Raw genomic sequence first — 19514 nt, 5'->3', positions numbered from 1 at the left:
TCCGCCTCCCCTCCCCCGCCCCGGGGCTGGTCTTCCCCGTAGTCCTCCCGGGCGCCCTGTTTTCTGTGCTCAGCTCCGGAGCCCTCAGCGGAGTAACGCGGGCTCCACCGCCTCCCGCCCTTCCGCGCGTCCGCTTCGCACCGAGCCTTTCCTTTTCTTTCCTTCCGCGCTCTCCAGGCAGATCCGGTGCTCTCGCTCGCTCGCTCTCTCTTTCTAATATTCCTCTCGAGGGACTTTCCCTCCAGGCCTGAAAATCCCCAAATCTGAGCAGGAAATGGGCTGAGAGCAGGGGCAAACACTGGAGCCGGGGGCCTCCCCGGGCGCCGCGCGCTGCAGCACCTGGTGGCGCTGGAGTCAGCGGTTTGCAGCAGCCCCCTTCTTCCCAGGCGGCCCGCCCAGCCTCGGCTCTCTCATTCTGGGCCAGGGTAGAGGCGGGGAGGCCAGCTACCTGGCCCGGAGCGGAGGGACTGTGTCCCGTGGCACAGAGCCGGGACGCTCTGCTCTGTGCCGGGAGACACTCCGGGCACTTGAACTGCGGGTGATGTAAATGCTGGCTGATACCCGAGCGCTCCTTCCTGACCTCCCAAATCTAGGGTGATTGGCACCTGGGCCCTAGATTTCCGTTGATGCTTTTGGAAATGCATTTCCAGAGATGCTGAATCACACTTTGTCTCTCCATGAGAGCGAATCTAAATGAAGCCTAATAGGATGAGCCTATCAATTATAATGCCAGCCTCAGGCTTTCTTTCTTTTTTGAATTCATTATGATTCAATGTTTCAGTCCCTCTAGGAGGCCACCCACCCTCACCCCCTGGGAAATACGGGATATGTGGCCTGGTCCCAAAGGGGCATCTTTTGTCGCTTGCTCCAACCCCAAGCAATAATTTTACATCCTCATGCCCTTGCTCACACTGGTCCTTCTGCTTGGAATGTTCCTCTCCCCCTTTGTCTTTATGGCAAACTCCTCATCCTTCAAGCCTGAAATAATACCACATCCTCTGCCAGCAAAGCCTTCTTTGACTCCCCAGGCAGACCAATGGTTCCTATTTCTGTATTCCCACCGGACTTGGCTCTTTCCTTCATGGTGGCCCTGATAAGTTGTTATTCATTCATTCTCCACCTTATTCTGAGAAGTATCTATGGGGGTACTGATCGTTTTATTGGGCCCCCACTCTCACTGAGGCTTCCTTCAGCCTGGTCCTTTGCTCACTTACCTCAGAACAACAGTGCCTAACACATCATAGGTACCCAGTTTACTGTGATTGAGTCAAATGAGGCCATTAGAGAACAATGCATTCATTCGACAGGTATGCACTATGCGCTCCTGTGTGCTCTCCCCCCACCCCCTGGGGATATGATGATGGACACGCCCACATGTCCCTGCTTTCATGGGCTTGGGAGCAGTCAGAGCTAAGGAGTGTGGGCCTGCGATGGGTCCTCAGAGCCTTGAGGAAGGAAAGTAAGAGACAGAGCCCAGTCAGAGGAAGGAGGTTAAGGATTTACTTCCCCTAGGCGTGCTTTGTCAAGTGTCCCTGTACAAAGAAAAACCCCCATACAACACAATAGTGCTTAGGACTGAGAAGGGGTTAGAGGAAGTAATGTGAAGAGATAAACCTCTTGGCTTGTTGAAAGGAAGTCAAATTTTACCTGCTCCCTCCTTTACCACCCAACCCTGCCTCGGGCTCTCTGGAAGGCAGCTGTCCTCCCCGGGGACACGAAGCTTGGGTCCCTGTTCTCCCTCAACTGAAATCCAGGTTTGAACCCTGACTCTGCCACTTAGACATTAATTTCCTTTTCCTACCAACGTGGTGAGGATTGAATGGACGGCACGCCCAAGTGTTTCCGTGGGGCCTGAAGGGAGTGAGTCCTGTTATTGTAGTTGCTCTTGTTACTATCATCGTCTGTCCACTCCCAGGGGCCGTAAGCAATGACACAGCAGTGGCACCCTGGACTTGGGAGTCCCAGTGCCAGGCTTCAGTCCCAGCTCCGCCACTCGCTTGCGGTGTAACTTTAGACAAAGCCCTGAATTCGTCTGAGCCCTTCTTTCCTCGTTTGTGCAATGACCATGGCAAGCCCTTTCCCCAAGGAACGGTTGTGAGGTCAAATAGGCGACATATGGAGGTCTCTGGGGAAGCCGACAGCACAGAACAAATGCGTAGTTATGAAAGAACATTTTGGAATCTTGGGCTGTGGGATGCTGGGAAGCTGTCTGCACAGAGCTGCAGAGGGCCGGGCAGGGCCCTGGATCCCCAGGACGCCACAGCAGGACTCCCAGCTGTCTCATGTCTGTTACCTGAAAAGGAGGGGCTGTGAATCTGCTTGACTCCAGATGTGCTTTACCATCTGACACGGGGAAATCGAGTCTGGAAGAGCTTATGGTGTGCCTGATGGGCTCCCCTGGGCTGCATCTCTCTGTGCTCTTTCCTGCACTGGGCCAATACTCTTGCCGTCTGCCTGGGAGACCTCGGGCAGGCAGGGCGTCGTTGGATCTCAGGCCTAATCCAGCAGGATGTTTCCATGTGCACACAGCTACTTAGCTGTTCACACCAGTGTAGGCCTGCCTGTGCCCAGCCACGGGCAGGGAGTGTTGGAACCACAGAACTAGAAGCATGTCCATCCCATATTGCCCTAAATGAGCAAATGAAGGCCCAGACAGGCAAAGGCACCTCCTCCAGAGTAATGGATGAATCGGTGCAGTCCAGGGTGGGGGCTTCAGGAGTGAGGCCTGGGGGGAACCAGCTCTGGGTCCCCTGTGCTCTCCCTGGTCAGATTTGCTGCCGTTCTCCACACTGACTTCCAGGGGAGTCATGTCCGGAGCTGGGTCACTGGGGAGGCATAGAGGAATTTGGAACAATCCAAGATTTCGGTCTCGATGATTTCCTAATGTAGCATCATTAAGAGGGCAGCACTCAGCTGACCCTGAAGGAGGGCAGAAGGGAGTACGAGAGGGACCCAGCTTTCCAGAGGGATGAACCAAGGGTGGGAGGAGAGAGGCTGAAAAGAGAAATGGAGGTGGATGGCAGGAAGTGGGAGGAAAGCCTCATTTGCTGGGCGTTGACATGTCATTTCCTTGAAATCACTTGACAGGCAACATCCCCTTGAGATCCTTTCCAGGGAGTTGACTTCTACCACAAAGGGCTCCCTTGCTGGTTCTTTCTTCTGTCCCATTCTTCTCCCTCCCCTCCTCCTTCCTCCTTCCTTCCTTCTTTCTTCCCCCCACCTTTCTTCCTCTTCTTCTCTCTTTCTCCTTCTCTTCTCCCCTCCCTCCTTCCCTCCTCCTCTCTCTCCTTCTCTCTTTCTTCTAACAAAGTGGCCCCATGACTCTTCGGGAAGTGGACAGGGCAAGGGTGGGGTGGGGGGTGGATAGCAGCAGCCTTGGAAGCTGGGGCCACAGAGGGAACACTGCTTTCCTGCCCGCCCTGCTCCTCACAAGGAGCAATGGGCCCTCTCAGGTTGCTCTCATGAACTCCTCAGAGCTGATCTCTGGAACCTAGAAATAAAGCAATTACCCACAGGGAGTCTGGGCTTCCCACGTGCCACTCCCTACCCCCCCTAGAGTCACAACCCCTCAGCAGAGGAAACGTCTAGAATGAAATTCTGTTCCAATCTTCATTGGAAAAAGAGAATCACAAGGAGGATGAGGTGTCTGCTGGTGTCCAAACAGCACACAGGCCCACTTCCTATCTTTGGTCCTGTGTGACTTCAGAGCAAATGAGGCAGAGAATTACCTGGAAACAGGAAGTAAAAACCTACGCTCTCCGTATTCATCTGTTAATGCAATAAGCATGTTCACTGTTGAGTGCTTGTTGCATGCTGGGTCTTGTGCTCATCCAGGCCAGCTGAATTACATGCCCCCTCCTCCTGGACCGCCAGGGACAGTCCAACAAGGGGCAGGGTGAGTAATGATGGGGAAAGGTCCCAGGTGCCCCAAGGGCCCGAGTGGCTTGGCTTCTGGAAGTCACTGCAGGGAGCCAGAAACCTGGAGAGTGAAGAGCCTGAAGGTCGGAAGAGTTCAGGTCCCAGATACCACTGGCTACGGACCCCTTTCTTCGACTCCACGTGATTTAAGGGGGTTGCTCGCCTGGGTTCTCTGTCTTGGTTTGCCTGAGGCGGACTCGGAAATCCCAGAGGAGCCTTCCTCCCTGGGGGGCCGGGCTGGGCGGGATGGGGCCGCCCTGAAGCAGGGGCGTGCGGGTGGGAGGGAAGGCCTTTCCAGGGTTGCCCTGTGTGAGGGAAGGAGAGGCACGAGTGACTCTCACTCCAGCCTGCAACACTCTTCTCTGCGGCTGCCCCAAACCCCAGGCCAGAGGCCCGGCCCAGCCGTAGGCCCTCCAGCCGGGTGGCAAGGCTCCCTGTTGGCAGGTGCCGTGCACTTTTCCCCAGGGAGGAGGAAGACTCAGAGTAGCCATCACCAGGGGAGCGGTGGAGGGTGGCGAGCAGGAGATCAGTCCTGCAGCCATACCGCTTGGCTTGAAACTCGGCTCTGCCTCCTGCTAGCTCCATAGCCCTGCGTAGGCTACTTAACCTTTCTCAGCCTCAGTTTCCTCATCTGTAAAATGGGGGATAATAATGGCATCTTCCTCAGAGGCTTCTATAGAGTTGTTATCATGTGTAAAATGCTTAGAACATTGCCTGGAATGCAGGGGGTGCTCTATAGGAGGGAGAATCCTTAGGCCGAGAGGGCACTGCTTCTGTGGACCAGTCGGCGCTACCCCATGCTCAATTAGAAGAGGACTCCAGAGTGGCTGTGTTAATGCCTCCTCAGCAGTGCCCGGGGCCAGGGAACAAGGGGGTGGGGTAGGGAGGCTCGAGGCCAAGGCTGCTTCCACCTCAGGGAGGCCCCTCTCCTGCTGTGCCCACGTTCCTCTGGACCCTGTGGTGGCCAGAGCCCCGCTCGGAGGCCAGGAGGGTGCAGGGTGCGGGCTTAACCCTGGAGCCTAGAGGGATGGATGGGCCTGTGCAGCTGCCGGGTCCGGAGCTCTCTGAGTTGCTGACAGGAGCAGGAATGCAGTGTTCCTTGGGAGCCTCTTCCCTCTCCTAACCACAATTGGCCCACGTAACCGCAACCACCAATGGTCCATTCATTGGAAAGCCTCCTGCTCCTTGTCGGGAGCCCGGCGCAGCTCCCTCCGCCGCCCTCACATTCCTGCTCCCAGCTGAGCTCCTGGCCCTAGAGCAGCCCAGCCATCAGGCCTGGAGGCCCTTACTTTCTCCCCTCCCCTGGACAGGCATCTGCAGCAGAGTCCAGGCAGGGCCAAGCTGTGGCATGAGGGCTCTCTGGGGCTGTTAGATGAGAATTTTCTTCCCAGAATGAAATCCTCTTCCTTGAATTCTAGTGCTGGGCAGGGCCCAAACTCATTGATCCAGTCCTCTGTTCAGTGTAGCAGAAGGAACATAGGATTTGGGGGCAGCTCAAGTCCTACATATATAATTTACCACCAGGGACTTTTGGGCAAGTTGCTAGAACCCCCTGAGACTCTGCTTGCTCATCTCTTAAATGGGCATCACTGTGACCTCCCATGATATAGCAATAGGATCCAATTAGACATTTCCTGGAAAATACTCTGTACCCTTGGAATACTCCAGCAGATGTTGGCTATCATTACTAAGGACTTTGGGTCTGAAACCAGAGAAGCCACATTCAGATCCCAGATCTGCTACTCCCCAGCTGGGAGATCAGGGGCAACGTAGAAACCTCTTTGGAGCCTCAGTTTCTCTCCCTGATAAGTAGAAATAATGCTACCTGCCTTAGAGAGTTTGTGAAAAGTCAATAGAGGAAAAAAAGCAGACCCTGGTCGCAGGGACAGGGTTGCACGAAATGTTAGTTACAATTTTTCATAGGAGTAGTAGTGATGATATGGCCGGAGGAACTTGCCACGGAAAGTAACCCAGGCTCGCAAGTGTCTTCTGTCCCACTCAGCTGCAGCTCCCCATGCTGTAATTACTCAATAAATATTTGCTGATTGATTGAGGATGACTGATCCTGGACTCCGGTGCTGACATCCCTCGAAAAGCTGGAAACTCTAAACCTCCCGGCGCCAGGCCCTGGGCTGCTCTACAGGGGATGGGACCATCTTGCCTGGAGCCCCCCTCCCCCCCTCCCCCACCGCCTTAAGTCAGATACTTGCTTCCCTGAAATCGCATGAAACTATTTCATGAAATTGTATTTTCACTTACGCAAGAACACTGTCATGCCAAAAGCTATTTTATTGTGAAGAAGCAAAAAACCATAGAAAATATATTTTTAGAACACAACAATAAAAATCATATTCCAGTTCTTCCTTGGGTGTTAAAAATAAGACCATGGACTCTACGCTTGATTTTTTTAAGCCAACTTCAAAGAGGGATCTTCTTAGAGTTGAGTTTTGGGGGGATCCTCAATTGTGGGCTCATGTCATCCTGGATACTGTGTCTTTAGGGAGTTCCCCCCGCTTTCTGCCAGCAGGAGCCAGGACCAGAGAAAAATTAGACAGGTTCTCTGAAATCACTAGCATTTCTTCAGACATTAATTAACTCATTCATTTAATGAACATCTAGGGAGCACCTACCAACTATCTGGGCCCTTGGCACTCAGGCTAAAATCATCAAATAAGACTTGTCCCTACCCTCAAAGAGCTTGTAAACACACTGTTCCTACACAGAGCTGCAGTGCCCCACAGTGTTAGGGGCAGGTGTGGGTGGGAAGAGAGCCAGGAAGGTTTCTAGGAGGAGGAGACCTTTGAGCTGCATTGAGAGCAAAAGTGCACCAGGTGCAGAAATGGGGAAAGGACATTCCAGAGGGAAGAGCATGCACAAAGGTCAAGAAAGGTGAGCAACGGTGCAGTGGGTTTGGGGCAGTATAATTATTCTGGAATGACTGGGGCTAAGGAGGAAGAATGCAGTGGGAGAGAGGCAGACCGACCTGTAGGTCACATGTGACATTTGACTTTACCTTGAGGAGCCACTGGGGAAGCTGGGGTGGGTGACAGGATCAGATCCATCCATTCGATGCATGTTTTCTGAGCTTAGGGCGCTGTTCTTACTTCTGAGGGGCCCAGGAAGAGGCCCACATTGTACTGTGCAGACATCCTCAGGAAATGCAGCCTCTAATCAGGAAGTCAAGGGATTTGGGGGTGTCAGGGATTAATCACATTTATTATCAGCTAAAGGACAGGAGCCCAGGAGCTAAGCAGATAGAGAGCTGAGGCCACTGAAGGAGCCAAGGTCCTAGGGGCAGGCAGGAGAAAGATCAAGGACGCAAGGAAAGGTTTAAAGGGTCAGAAGAAGGGATGTTTCACCTTCAAGGTTAAAGATGTGGCTTTGGCAGAAGGAAAGGGGCTCAGGAGATTAAATGCTGCGGAGAGAGAAGTTCAAGTGACCAGTGGTGGGCCCAGGTGGGGAGGAAAGGAGGCGGGTCAGAAGTTCACTGCCTCATTCAACAAGGCAAATGATTATTGAGTGTTACCAGGGGACTGCTGTGGGCTGTAGTTACTGCCTCCAGGAGCTCCTGGTCTCTTTCTGCCCAGCCTGCTGCCCACCCCACCCCTCCCAAGTCCTCTTGTTGAAATCACCTTTCTGAAGTCGTCTGAAATGTCCCCTCCTCAGGGAACCTTCTCATTTGCTGTCAATGGGAATGCTTTCTCCCTCCGCTGGGCCCCATGCTGCTTTGGTCTCTGTCTCTCCCTTTTGTGTGTATATCTCCCATCCTTCCTCCAACTAAACGTGAGAGTCTTAAGGATGGAGACAGCTTTCTAACTTTTGCAGCACCCAAATATACTAGGTGCTCAATAGAAGTTTATTGAATGGATGAATTAATGAACGAACGAACGAATGGACTTCAAGAACACAGGTCACTCTTCAACTGGAAAAGACTACCCCCCTTGCCAGCCCCCTGCCCCCTGTCTTGCCCTCCCCCTCCCCCCCTTAGCTGAGCTCCTCCCTTCAATGCCCGCTGCTTGTCCCAGGGCTGGCAGCTGGGTCACATGCTTGTCACAGACCCTTCGCACTAGGGTGAGGTCAGGGCTCTGGCAGGTTGCCCAGCCGCTGGATCTGAACTCACTCTGTCAGTGAGCCCAGGTGTGAGCAGAACCTGGTGGGCTCTTGCAGGCTCACCAAATGCCCCTGAGACTTGCTGACCAGGATGCTGGAGCAGCCCTCAGGCCTTCCTCCCGCATGGTCTCTCCTTTCTCTGCTCCAGCCCTCACGTCCCTGGGGGGCCATCCTGTCAGTGGGCACCCTCAGCTACCATGGGCGCCTAGTGTCGCCGTGGCTCCAAGTGCCACCCATCCCCCACCCCCACCTTGCGTGATGACAGGCTTTCCTTGGGTTGGTCCCAGTGTTTGGCTTCAGCCTTGGCTTTCATTATCCACCTGCAGGCCCCACAAAAATTGGATAGCCATCCAATCTATGAATCTTTTTTTTTAAGTTTTATTTATTTCAGTAATCTCTACACCCAACGTGGGGCTCAAGCTCATGACCCCGAGATCAAGAGTCGCATGCTCCTTTGACTGAGCCAGCCTTGCGCCCCCACTCCATGAATCTTTATTCAATGTTTATCCTGGCCTGGCTGAAGGTTAGTTGCTGGAATTTCCAAAATAAAAGACAGTCCACTCTCAAGTAGCTCACAGTCCAGCAAGGCTGGAGGGGGGAAGCCAAGGAAGCAACCATCTCCAGTGCCCTGCCCCATCCCTTAGTTAGGGCCAAAGGCGGGAAGCGCAGGTTGCCATGAGAGTGCTAGGAGGAGGGGTCAGGAAGCCTAATAGAGAGGGGAAGGACACGCCCAAGGGAGGAAGAGAGGGGAGAGGAAGGGAAAGGTGTTCCAGCCAGCGGGAGCAGTGAGTGCAGAGGGGCAGAGGGGAGACTGGTTTGGCGTGGCTGGGTGTGGGCAACATGGGGTTTGATGGTCAGGTGGGCAGGGGCCCACAGGACTGTCACTATGCACCCATGCCCACCTGTGGAAAGGAACCCCTCCTTCAAGAACATTCGACACTCTTCAAAGGATTCCTGTTTCCTCAGCCCTCCTGGTTTCCTCCTTTTTAGCCCCCAATGGCATTGCATATCCCTCTGAGGGCCCTTTTCACATTCTAGTTTATTTTAGCCTTATATGTGTACCTGCCCTACCTCTTCTCCCCGACTGGGAACTCCTCTAGAGCAGGAACACATCATTTTAATACTCTGCGCAAATATTTAGAGAGGACCTGCTCTGGGCCAGGTTTAGGGTCCTGGGAATGCAGCAGAGACCTCCACAGACAAACTGAATGGAACTAACCAAGTCCCCACCCAGAGCACCTCTGTCCCTTTCTCAGGCTCACCGGTGAGTCATCAGGAGGTTGCTTGATGAGCAAGGAGCGCATCCAAACGAAGGGCAGTCATCTGATGCCACTTGCTGTGTGACTTTTGGCAAACCCTGTAGCCTCTCTGATAGGGATAAAAGTAACTCCTCCCTCAGGGACTTGTCAGGAGCAAGTGCACCAACAAATGTGAAAGAGCTAGGTGAACTTTAAAGCAGACTCCAAAGGCCCCAAGTTTGGGAGTAGAGTACTTTTCCACTGTTCCTGGCCAAAGTGCACCTTCCAAGAGATGCTCTGTGCAGATCAGGCGGTCCTGCCTGGACAAAGCCCACCAGCTCAGCTTGGCTCACTCCTCTCTGGTTTGCCCCCTCCTTCCTTTTTCCTTTCTTTTCTTTCCTATTTCTTCTCTTCTCTTTTCTTTCTTTTTCTTTCTTTCTTTCTTTCTTTCTTTCTTTCTTTCTTTCTTTCTTTCTTTTCTTTCTTCCTTCTTCTCCTTCTTCTTCTTCTTATTTTTTTTTTTGCATTTCTTATCAGCAAGGAGAAGCTTCCAGCTCTGCTAGGAGGCTTCCTCCTGTGTAAGGCTGTGATTCCCAATGCTGCAGAGCATCCTCTCATTCTAGAAGATTTGCTTCCTGGTTTCTTTAACTTCTGGGTTGAATGGTATCCAAGTTTCAACATCAGAAGAATGGGAAGTTCTCAAATATGTTCACATGGTGGAGCCTCTAGAAACCAAAGCCTCTTTTGTGGAACTTAAAAAAAAAAAAAAAAGTAGTATGTGCCACCTGAAATCATCCTTAACTGTGTTAAACCAGAGACCATGGGATCTTTGGTTCTTTTGGAGACAAGCAGTAGCAGCAGCCACAGGTCTAAGGTTTAAGAAGAATGTCAGAATCTCAAGTCCTAAGTGGAGAACATTCTACACTCAGCCTTCAGATGGGTCTTTATGTTTAGGGGTGGGACTCCTGGTCCAGGGAACAGAATTTGAGAGCTCTGGGTCTCAGAGTCAGGCCAGACCCTAAAGGAAACGGCCCAGTGTCCTAAGGGCTCTGCTGGCCTCCCAGCTGCCCTAGCCTTCCGTACTTTCCATTTTCCTTTCCTTTCTTATATGCTGACCCCCATGATGCCCAAGACTATTCTGATCTTCCTTCTCTTCTCGTCTCTTTCTAGAAGGGTAATGGCACGTGGCCATTACTTAAGAATATGTGCCTCAGAGCAAGACTGTCTGGATTCAAATCCAACCTCTATACTCACTGTGTCAGCTGGGACAAGCTCTCTGTGCCTCAGTTGCCCTATTTGTAAAACGGCAATAATAATGATCCTGACCTCAGTAGTACTGATGAGGATTGAATGAGTTAACATGGGGGCCAGCAGGCGCTTTCTGGAAAGGGCCAGCTAGGAAATATTTCTGGTTTGCTGGCCATAGTCTTTGGGTCACAACTATTCAACTCTGCCACTGTATCTCAAGGTCAGCCTTAGACAACACATGCATGATTGGTCAAGCGGGGCAATGAAACTTTATTTATAAAAGTAGGCAGAGAGCCAACTTTGCCCTGAAGCCTGTAGTTTGCTGACCCCGAGTTAATGCATGAATAAAGTGTTCGTCATATAGTAAACACTCAGTAAGTGTAGCAATTTTTTAAAAGATTTTTTTATTTGAGAGAGAGAGAGAGAGAGTGTGTGTGTGTGTGTGTGTGTGTGAGCAAGGGGAGGGGCAGAGGGAGAGGGAGAGAGAGAATCCTAAGTAGGCTCCATGCTCAGTGGGGCCCCGCACGGGGCTTGATCTCAGGACCCTGAGATCATGACCTGAGTGGAAATCATGAGTCAGATGCTTAAGTGACTGAGTCACCCAGACGCCCCAGTGTTAGCAATTATTATTTGTTCACGAATGAATTAAATCTTTGAGTACCTACTCTGTGCCGGGCACTGGTCTAGGTGCTGGGGATATAGCCCTGAGCAACACAGACCAGGTCCCTGAGCTGGTGGAGTCACATTAGGGACTTGGGGGCGGGGCACGGAAGAAATGAGGAAACGAATCAGGGAGAACAGCAGGTGGTGGTCAGGGCTATGGTGAGAATGGAGTAGGGGCAGGGAGAGTGATGTCAGGGTGACCTCCGTGAGAGGTGCACTGAGGGTGGCCTCCCAGAGCGTGTGACATTTTTTTTTTAAAGAATTTATTTATTTATTTGACAAGGAGAGACACAGCGAGAGAGGGAACACAAGCAGGGGGAGTGGGAGAGGGAGAGGCAGGCTCTCAGCTTAGCAGGGAGCCCGATGCGGGACTCGATCCCAGGACCCTGGGATCCTGACCTGAGCCGAAGGCAGCCGCTTAACGACTGAGCCACCCAGGCGCCCCGAGCGTGTGACATTTAAGCCGAGACCCCTGTGACAAGGAGCCCGCTGCGTGGCCACTGGGAGAAGAGAATCCCAGGCTGGGGACACGATAGGTCTGGCTCCCGCTTCTGCCCCGTAGCTCAGCTCTGAGCCGGGACTAAGGACCAGGAGGAGGGAGAGGAGGAGGAAGGGCAGGACAGAAAGGAAACTCTGGGTGCCTTCTGATCTACAGCTCCGCTGCTGCAATGGTTATAGGAGGCACGTGTCTCCTCACCCTCTTGGTCCTCAGCCCCTCTCCCTAGGATATATCCCTTTGCTCAGCATCCCACCCATCCGCCCAGCTCCTCTCTCCCCTTCTCTCCTCCTGCCGCCTGACTCAGAGCCCTCCGGTGCCCAGGCCCGGCACCCACTTCTGCTCTTCACACCTGCCCCTGGGGTCCCAGGCCTGCCGCAGCCAGCTCCCCACTCCCTGCAGCCAGAGGTGCTCCCTTCCTGCCATCTGGCAGGTGAGCTGGAGGGAGGGTCGGATTCCCCTTCCTTCTTCTTTTTTTTTTTTTTTAAAGATTTTATTTATTTATTTGAGACAGAGAGAATGAGAGAGAGAGAGCACATGAGAGGAGGGAGGGTCAGAGGCAGAAGCAGGCTCCCCGCCGAGCAGGGAGCCCGATGCGGGACTCGATCCCGGGACTCCAGGATCATGACCTGAGCCGCAGGCAGTCGCTTAACCGACTGAGCCACCCAGGCGCCCTCCCCTTCCTTCTGTGCATGGGAAGCTGGGCCTCCAGGCACAGGGCATGGGGAGAGCTTCCCTGGAACCACTCCCAGAGGCAGACCTTGGAACTGGAAGAAAACTTGGGAGTCCTGCCCTCCAGTGCACGGTTCCCTAATGTTTTGTTGGTTGAGAAAATGTCTGTGTACCTACGGATCCTGGACTCTGTTCCACGTCCCCTGTCTTCCTTTCCTTCACACCCAAATTTGCAGCTTCTCTCTCTCTCTCTTTTTAAAAACCTCTTTATTGAGGTATAATTGATATAGAAAAGAACAGTACATATTTAATGCATACAAGGTGATGAGTTTGGACGTATGGGTATGCCTGTGAAACCATCACCACAATTAGGGTAGAGGACATACCCACCACTTCCAAAAGTTTCTTTGCGTCCCTTTGTGTTTTGTTTTGCTTTGTTTTATTTTTGTGGCAAGAACACTTACCATGAGATCTACCCTCTTAATAAAACTTTAAGGGCACCACATAGCATCGTTCACTGGGGACACCGTGGCCTTCTCTTACTAAATGTTATGGCTCACACAGAATTCCACGGCATGGCCGAGCCCAGGAACAAGGCGATGTGACATCACTCTTCTGGAGACAACACATTCTAAACTCCAACAACTTTTGGAGTTGGAGCCAGCCTGCCCCAGTGACAACTATAGTAGGCTGGCTCTTGCCCTCCTCTGTGTCAGAGGGATGGGTTTCCTGACCTGGTCCCAGTTCCAGGTTACACCCTTCTGGGGGCCTGGAGCCTTCTGTCCCCTCCTTCAGTGCTCACTTCCTTAAGAAGCCTCGCCGGACATTGTCCCCGACTCTGATGCCCTCGGTTCTAGCATCTCCCTCAGAGGGCGTGCCTCAGAACAAGCCCTGGCCAGTGTGCCCCCCTCACCCCGACAGGCCTGGGAGGGCCAGAAGGGTGTCTCCTCTCTCTTTCATGGCCTTCACTACCTCCCCAGCTGGCTGGAAGACGGTTTCTAGAACTGCCTGACTCACCCACAACCGGTGTTGTCACGCTGGTTGTCATGTGGCACGGTGGGTCCCAAGCGGGTAGAAGGGCAGCACGGGTTGGGGTGGGTGGGTGTACTCCCAGCCCATTCGGGGGCCTCCCTCCCCACTCCGTGTTGTCCTGTGTTGCTGTCTTGGTGCCCAGGAGGCCAGCTGGGGAAGGGAAAGTCTGACCCCTCTTCCTGTCAACATTGACTTTCTGCCCAGAGCTGACCCCTCTGGGGTGAGTCACCGGGAAGGGCAATCAGCCTCTGCCAATGGAAAGGAAGTATCAGTGTGTGAGCTTTCCTTCCACAGCCCAAGACTGCCAGGGGGCCTGTGGCTAGATGACGGCCTTCCATGGGAGAGAAGGGCTCACAACACCCCGCAGGGGCCCCCCAAAATGGGGGTGGTCTCTAGTCCATCTGGTGTCCTTAAACATGGCTTTGGCCATGTCAAGCTCGCTTACAATCTTTGGAGGCTCTTCACTTCCTCTAGAATAAAGTCCAAATACCTTAGGTTGGCCCCAACCTCCCTTTTTGACCTCGTTGCCCTTCATTTCCCTCATGCCCTTGGCTCCAATCAGGGTGGCCTCCTTCACTCCTGAATGTGAGAGCACCCACAGCCACCTCCACTCTTTTGCTTTCGGCATGTCCCTTGGGGGCTCCAATGTCTTTTCCTTTCCAGATGTGCCCATACTTTAAACCCCATTTGCACTCTCACATCATCCATCCTTTCAAAAAATATTCGTTGAATGCCTTTATGTGTCAAGCCCTGGGCCAAGGGCTGAGGTTTCTACCACGAACAAGCTAGACAAGGTAAGCATTCAGGTTTGTGGAGGGTACAGAGACATACACAGGCATTTGCAATGTAGCAAGGGGGGCTCAGGGTGCTACGGAAACACCCGGGAGGAGCACCTGGCCCCACCTCGAGAAGATCACGGAGGACTTGCTGGAGGAGGTGACACTGCTGGTTTCTTAAGGAGTAAGGAGGAGTCAGGTAGGCAAGGGAACCAGGGAAAGAAGGGGGCAGCAAGGATGTTGGGACCAGCAGAAGAGGAAAGTAGGAAGGCCCGAGGCAAGCGATGGTACATTCTAGGAACTGAATGTTGGTCATAAAGTCTGGAGTCTAGGGTGCAAGGGGCATGGTGGGAGAAGAGGCTGAGAGCTTCCCAGTGGCTCTGTACCGTTTGGACTTCATCCTCAGAGCCATGAGAAGCCGATGCAAGGGCTATTATTATTATAGCAAGGCTCACACTGAGCAGACTTGCACCTTAGAGGGTCCAGAATTACTACAGCGAAGGCTGCAGATTGGAGGAGGGAAGGGAGCTGAGGCACAGAGGGAGTGTCCAGAGCTCCTCCCAGCTAACAGGACTTGATGATTGCCTAGCTGGGGGTGGCGGGGAGAGCAGTCAGCATGGCTGCCAGGTTTCTGATGAAGCAGTGGGGAATTTGGCTGCGAGGAGCAGTCTGTGGGTAAGAGGATGATGAGCGCAATCTTGAATGTGTTCAGGTTGGGCTCTCCGAAGGGCAGTCAAGGGCAAGCAGGTGCCCCCCCCCCCGCCCCCCTGCCGCCGGGGGTGGACAAAGCTAGATCTCTCGACAGAGAGAGGTCCGTGTGGAGGGATTGACTTGGAGGCCCTGGGTGTATATGGTCATTGAACTGGGAGACGATGAGATGCCCCTCTTCCATGAAGCCTGCCCTCGCCCTCCAGCTTACTGTACCCAGCCCTAGTCCTCCCTTGACATCGTACATGCTGCCTTGTAGGATTAGTTGTCCTCTAAGTATGTCCCATCTTCCTGATCAGAGAGAGTTCTCAGAGGTCAGCCAATTAGGAGACCCTTGCAAAGTCCTCATAGCAGGGGTGAGAGCCTGACCCAGAGAGAGAGGGGACAGATACAAGAAATATTTTAAAAGGGGTTTTAGTGAGGCTCATGATTGGCTGGGTGTGTGGGGTGAGGGAGAAAGAGGAGTCCTAACTAATCCCAGTTCACTGGCCTGGGGGTTAGTTTAGAGGACAGGAGGAGGGACAGGCTGCAGGAGGAGGAAAACAGGGTCCGTTTTGGACCCACTGATTTTGTAGTGATGCCTGAGGAAGGAACCTTTAGCTGGAGAAGTCCAGAAGGTCACAGGACCCTGGAGTCTGAGGCTAGGAGGAGTCTGGAGTTATACATGAAGCAGCCTCATCCACCACCCCTCTCCCTGTGCCAGCCACATCGGCCTTCTTTACAAGCTCATTTCTCACCTCAGGGCCTTTGCACTTGCTTTTTCCTCAGCCCCAAACACTCTTTCCTTCCACATTCACATGGCTTGTGCATACAGATAAGTCGGATCCCTCTGGAGTAGCCCCTTACCCCATCACTTGCTCTCTGCTTATTCTGCTTCAGTTTTCACCACAGCATGGATCACTCTCCAACCTTCTGTTGTGACTCGTTTATGTGTTTTTCTGTCTCTACACCTGGAACTTAACTTCTTTGAGGGCATGGGTTTGGTCCGTCTGCTTCACCTCGAAGGCACCTGAGGGGTGTTCAGTGCAGGCAGCTGGTGAACACAGGTGACAGAATAGCTCAGCGGGGAGGGGACCACCGTGCCAGCAGCAGTGGCCGAAGGGTGTGGAGTGGACACGGAGTGGGAGAAGGGCTGGGGCAGAGGCTGACACCTCAGGCAGGGGAGGGGAGCCCCAGGTAGTGTGTGCAGGGCCAAGATGCCCAGGGAGTGCAGAGTCCCAGCAGGAGGAGGGGACCCAGAGAGCTCTAGGCTGGCAAAGCCCCTGGGAGCAGGCTAGTGGAGTGCGGGGGCTGGACCCCGGACACAGTGAGGAATGAGCTGGGAGGCTGGAAGAGAAGAAGAGCTGCTAGACACTGTTCCAGCTCCCCAGTGGAACCTGGGGGTGGGGACGGAGGTACGGGGGCGTCAGTGGTGATGAATGATGATCATAGCCTCCGGCCGGCTCTCCTGGCCCCACTTTGGCAGTGAACTCCCCATGCAGAGTAATCTCAAAAGTGTAAATCAGATCATGTCACTCCCCTGCTCAAAAACATTACTTAGAACAAAACCCAAACTCCTTAATGTAATAAACAAGGCCCTCTGGGCCCTGGTCCTGCCTTCTCCTCTGACCTCATCCCCCCCCACGCTGGCCCTGCTCACTCCACTCCAGCCACACGGGCTCCAGGCTGGTCCTTGGGCCAAGACCCTCCCTGCCTCCGGGCATTGGCACTGCTGTTCCCCCTGCCTGGAATGCTCTCCCCAGATTGTCACCTGGCCCTCTCCCGCCTTGCAGTCAGGTGTCTGTCCAAATGTCACTTCCTCCGAGAGGCTTTTCTTGAGCATCCTAAGAGGGAGCTATCCCATCTTCTGCTGCCTTATCCTGCTTTATTTGTCTGCATGGCCGAACACTGTATCTACTATACATTAAATATGTAGTTATTTGTCAGTTTCTTACTCACCTTCCCTACTGAAGTGTAAGGTCCAGGAGGACACGGATTTTTGTCTGTTTTCTTCACTGCTACACCTTTTTTTTTTTTTTTTAAGATTGTACTTATTTATTTGAGAGAAAGAGTGAAAGAGCACAAGCAGGAGGAGTGGCAAAGAGAGAAGGAGAGGCAGGCTCCCTACTGAGCAAGGAGCAGGACCCTGGGATCATGATCTGAGCTGAAGCCAGACACTTAACCAACTGAGCCACCGAAGCGCACCTCACTGCTACATCCTTAGCACATAGAAGAGTGCTTAGCACATAGTAGGCATAGATAAATACTGTGTGGGGTGGATGTCTGAATAAATGACTAACTGAATATCTAAAGCAAATTTGCAAAGAGTCCTTATATGCAGGGGCTCTTCAGCGCAGCTTTGCAGAGGTCATATTCTCCTTGTACAGAGAAACAAGCCCAGGCTCAGAGCAGTTGAGTGGCTTTCCCAGATGGAGCCAGAGCCCAGGGAGGTGAGCGCAGCAGGTGAGCACAGACCAGACCCTCGGCTCTTCTCACGGGGCCCTGTGGACCTTCTATGGAGAGAACTAGCCTAGCCTCCCTTGCTTTCTCCCGGTTTAGGTGGGGCCATGAGAGGAAGACTGTGAGGGGAATAAAGAAGGGCCAGGGAGAAGTGCTGGGAGGGGAGGAGAAGGAACCGAGGAGGAGCCAGGAAGGGCAGGGAATGCCTGGGAGGGGTTGGGGTGTGGGAACCAGGGGAACCATGGAACCGGGCTGGGTCCCAAGCCCTGAGGGACACCTTGGATCCCCGAAGCCCAAGTCTACCTCCAGGGGATAAACAGGGATTTGCCTCAGGAAGGGATGCCCCTGCTACCGAAGTGCTGACCTGGGAGCACTGTCTTCCCTCCACCCCTCCCCTCAGAGCTGCTGGGAATTCCCCACTTCCTGGTAGGAACCATAGAACCCTGGGGGGAATTTCCTCAGCCCCGGAATGTGGGACACCTTCCAGCTTTTATTAGAACTTCCTCACGCTCTGCATAACAACTTCTCCTGGCTCCCTGCAGATAAATTTGGAGAGGGTGGGTTGAAAGGAAAGGACAGAGTCTCCTGGGGACCTCTGTACCTGCTCGAGGAGCAACCCTTTCCCCTCACATCTCCCCACACTTAAGGAATGGGTCCCCTCCATCCGGCTGTCCTCTCCTTAAGGTGACTCAATGGCAAAGGCGCACCTCTAAAACCAAGATGGGGCCCGATCCCGGCTGGGGGAGGAGGCTTCTGCTGGTGCATCTCAGTGCTCCAGTCCATTTTCCCAGTGAGTCACTCTGGCCGGCTCCCCGTAGTTCCTGACCCTGCCTCTGCTTGCTGGAAGCTTCCCTTCCCTGTGTCCGGGGCCACATGCAGGAGAGAGTGGCTATAGGGTGGGCTGGGGGGTGGCATCAGTCAGCCAGGCTCAGGGGCCCCCGGGGACAAGCTGTGACCCACTGGTGCCTGGGTCTAGACAGCAGTCACGTGAATTGTGAGCACTCGTCTGGTCTGAGACACCTCCCAGGCCAACTGTTTACTCACAGGTCCCCAGAGCACTTGCTGCTTCTGAGCAAGTCTTTCTCTCAATTCATTGCAGCAAATGTTGACCCTGCCAGACCTCATGCAAGGCATTGGAGGGAAGAGGAATGAAAGAATGAAGAAGACACAGCCTTCAGGGAGCCTGAGGTTCATACTAACAGAACAGATCACCTAGGGGGCTTTTATGACACACCAGGCTCTGGGCGGGGGTGTGGGGACACAGATGAATAAAACATCTTTCTGAACTCAAGCAACATAGGTTCTGCCTGGGGAGACAGGTGTACGCGGTAACTCCACTACATATGATGGCCTCTTGCCCATCTCAGCATGCGCCCCAAGGCTCTGTCATTGCCTTTCAGCTAGCCAGCACCCCCACCAGGACATGAGCACCTTGAACGCAGGGGCTGGTGTTCTCTCTTCGTATCCTCAGAGTCTCACACAACGAAACATACTTGCAAGGTAAGTTACACAAAGGACTTCTAAACAGCTGATTGTATCACAAGACTGAAAATACATGCTAAATAGAGATCTTGGCAATTTCCTGCCATTGTTGTAGAGGAGGGAGTTAATTCTGAATGTGAGGATCAGATAAGGTGTGATCAGCTAAGCCCTACAGGATGGAGGAGGAGAATGAACGGGAAGAAGGGGATACCCTCTGAGGCGACAGCAGGTACAAAGCCCCAGAGTCAGGAAGAAATATGGCCTATTACAGCAAATGTAAACTAGCCTAGAGGGACTGGTACACGGTGCATGGAGGGAGGAGCAGAAGATGTGGAGGCAAGGTCATGGGGCAAGGTCAAGAGGAATCATGAAGACCATGGTAAGGAGTTTGATCTTTGGTCTGTGGACACAGAGATCCTCTGGGAAATATTAAGAACAGGAGTCATGGAGACTAAGCAGTGTTTTGGGAAGATTATACTGATGACTGTGAAGGGTCTATGTGGTGAAAGCATTGCTAGGAGTGTCTTCTCTTTGGCCGTGGCCTCTTGAAGAGGGGGAGAAGCTGGGGAAAGTCGGGATGCGGGATGTGCAGAGAAATCACTTGGGAAGCCAATGTAATGTTGGGAGATGGATGACAATGATATGAATCAGAACAGGGGTACTGGCAATAGAAGAGGCAGAATGAGTGACCAATTCGATATAGAAAGTCAGACTGAATTTTCTAGCCAGAGT

The sequence above is a fragment of the Neomonachus schauinslandi genome, chromosome 4 (assembly GCF_002201575.2).
Source record: "Neomonachus schauinslandi chromosome 4, ASM220157v2, whole genome shotgun sequence".
NCBI classification, from domain to species: domain Eukaryota; kingdom Metazoa; phylum Chordata; class Mammalia; order Carnivora; family Phocidae; genus Neomonachus; species Neomonachus schauinslandi.
This window is presented reverse-complemented; position numbering follows the sequence as displayed.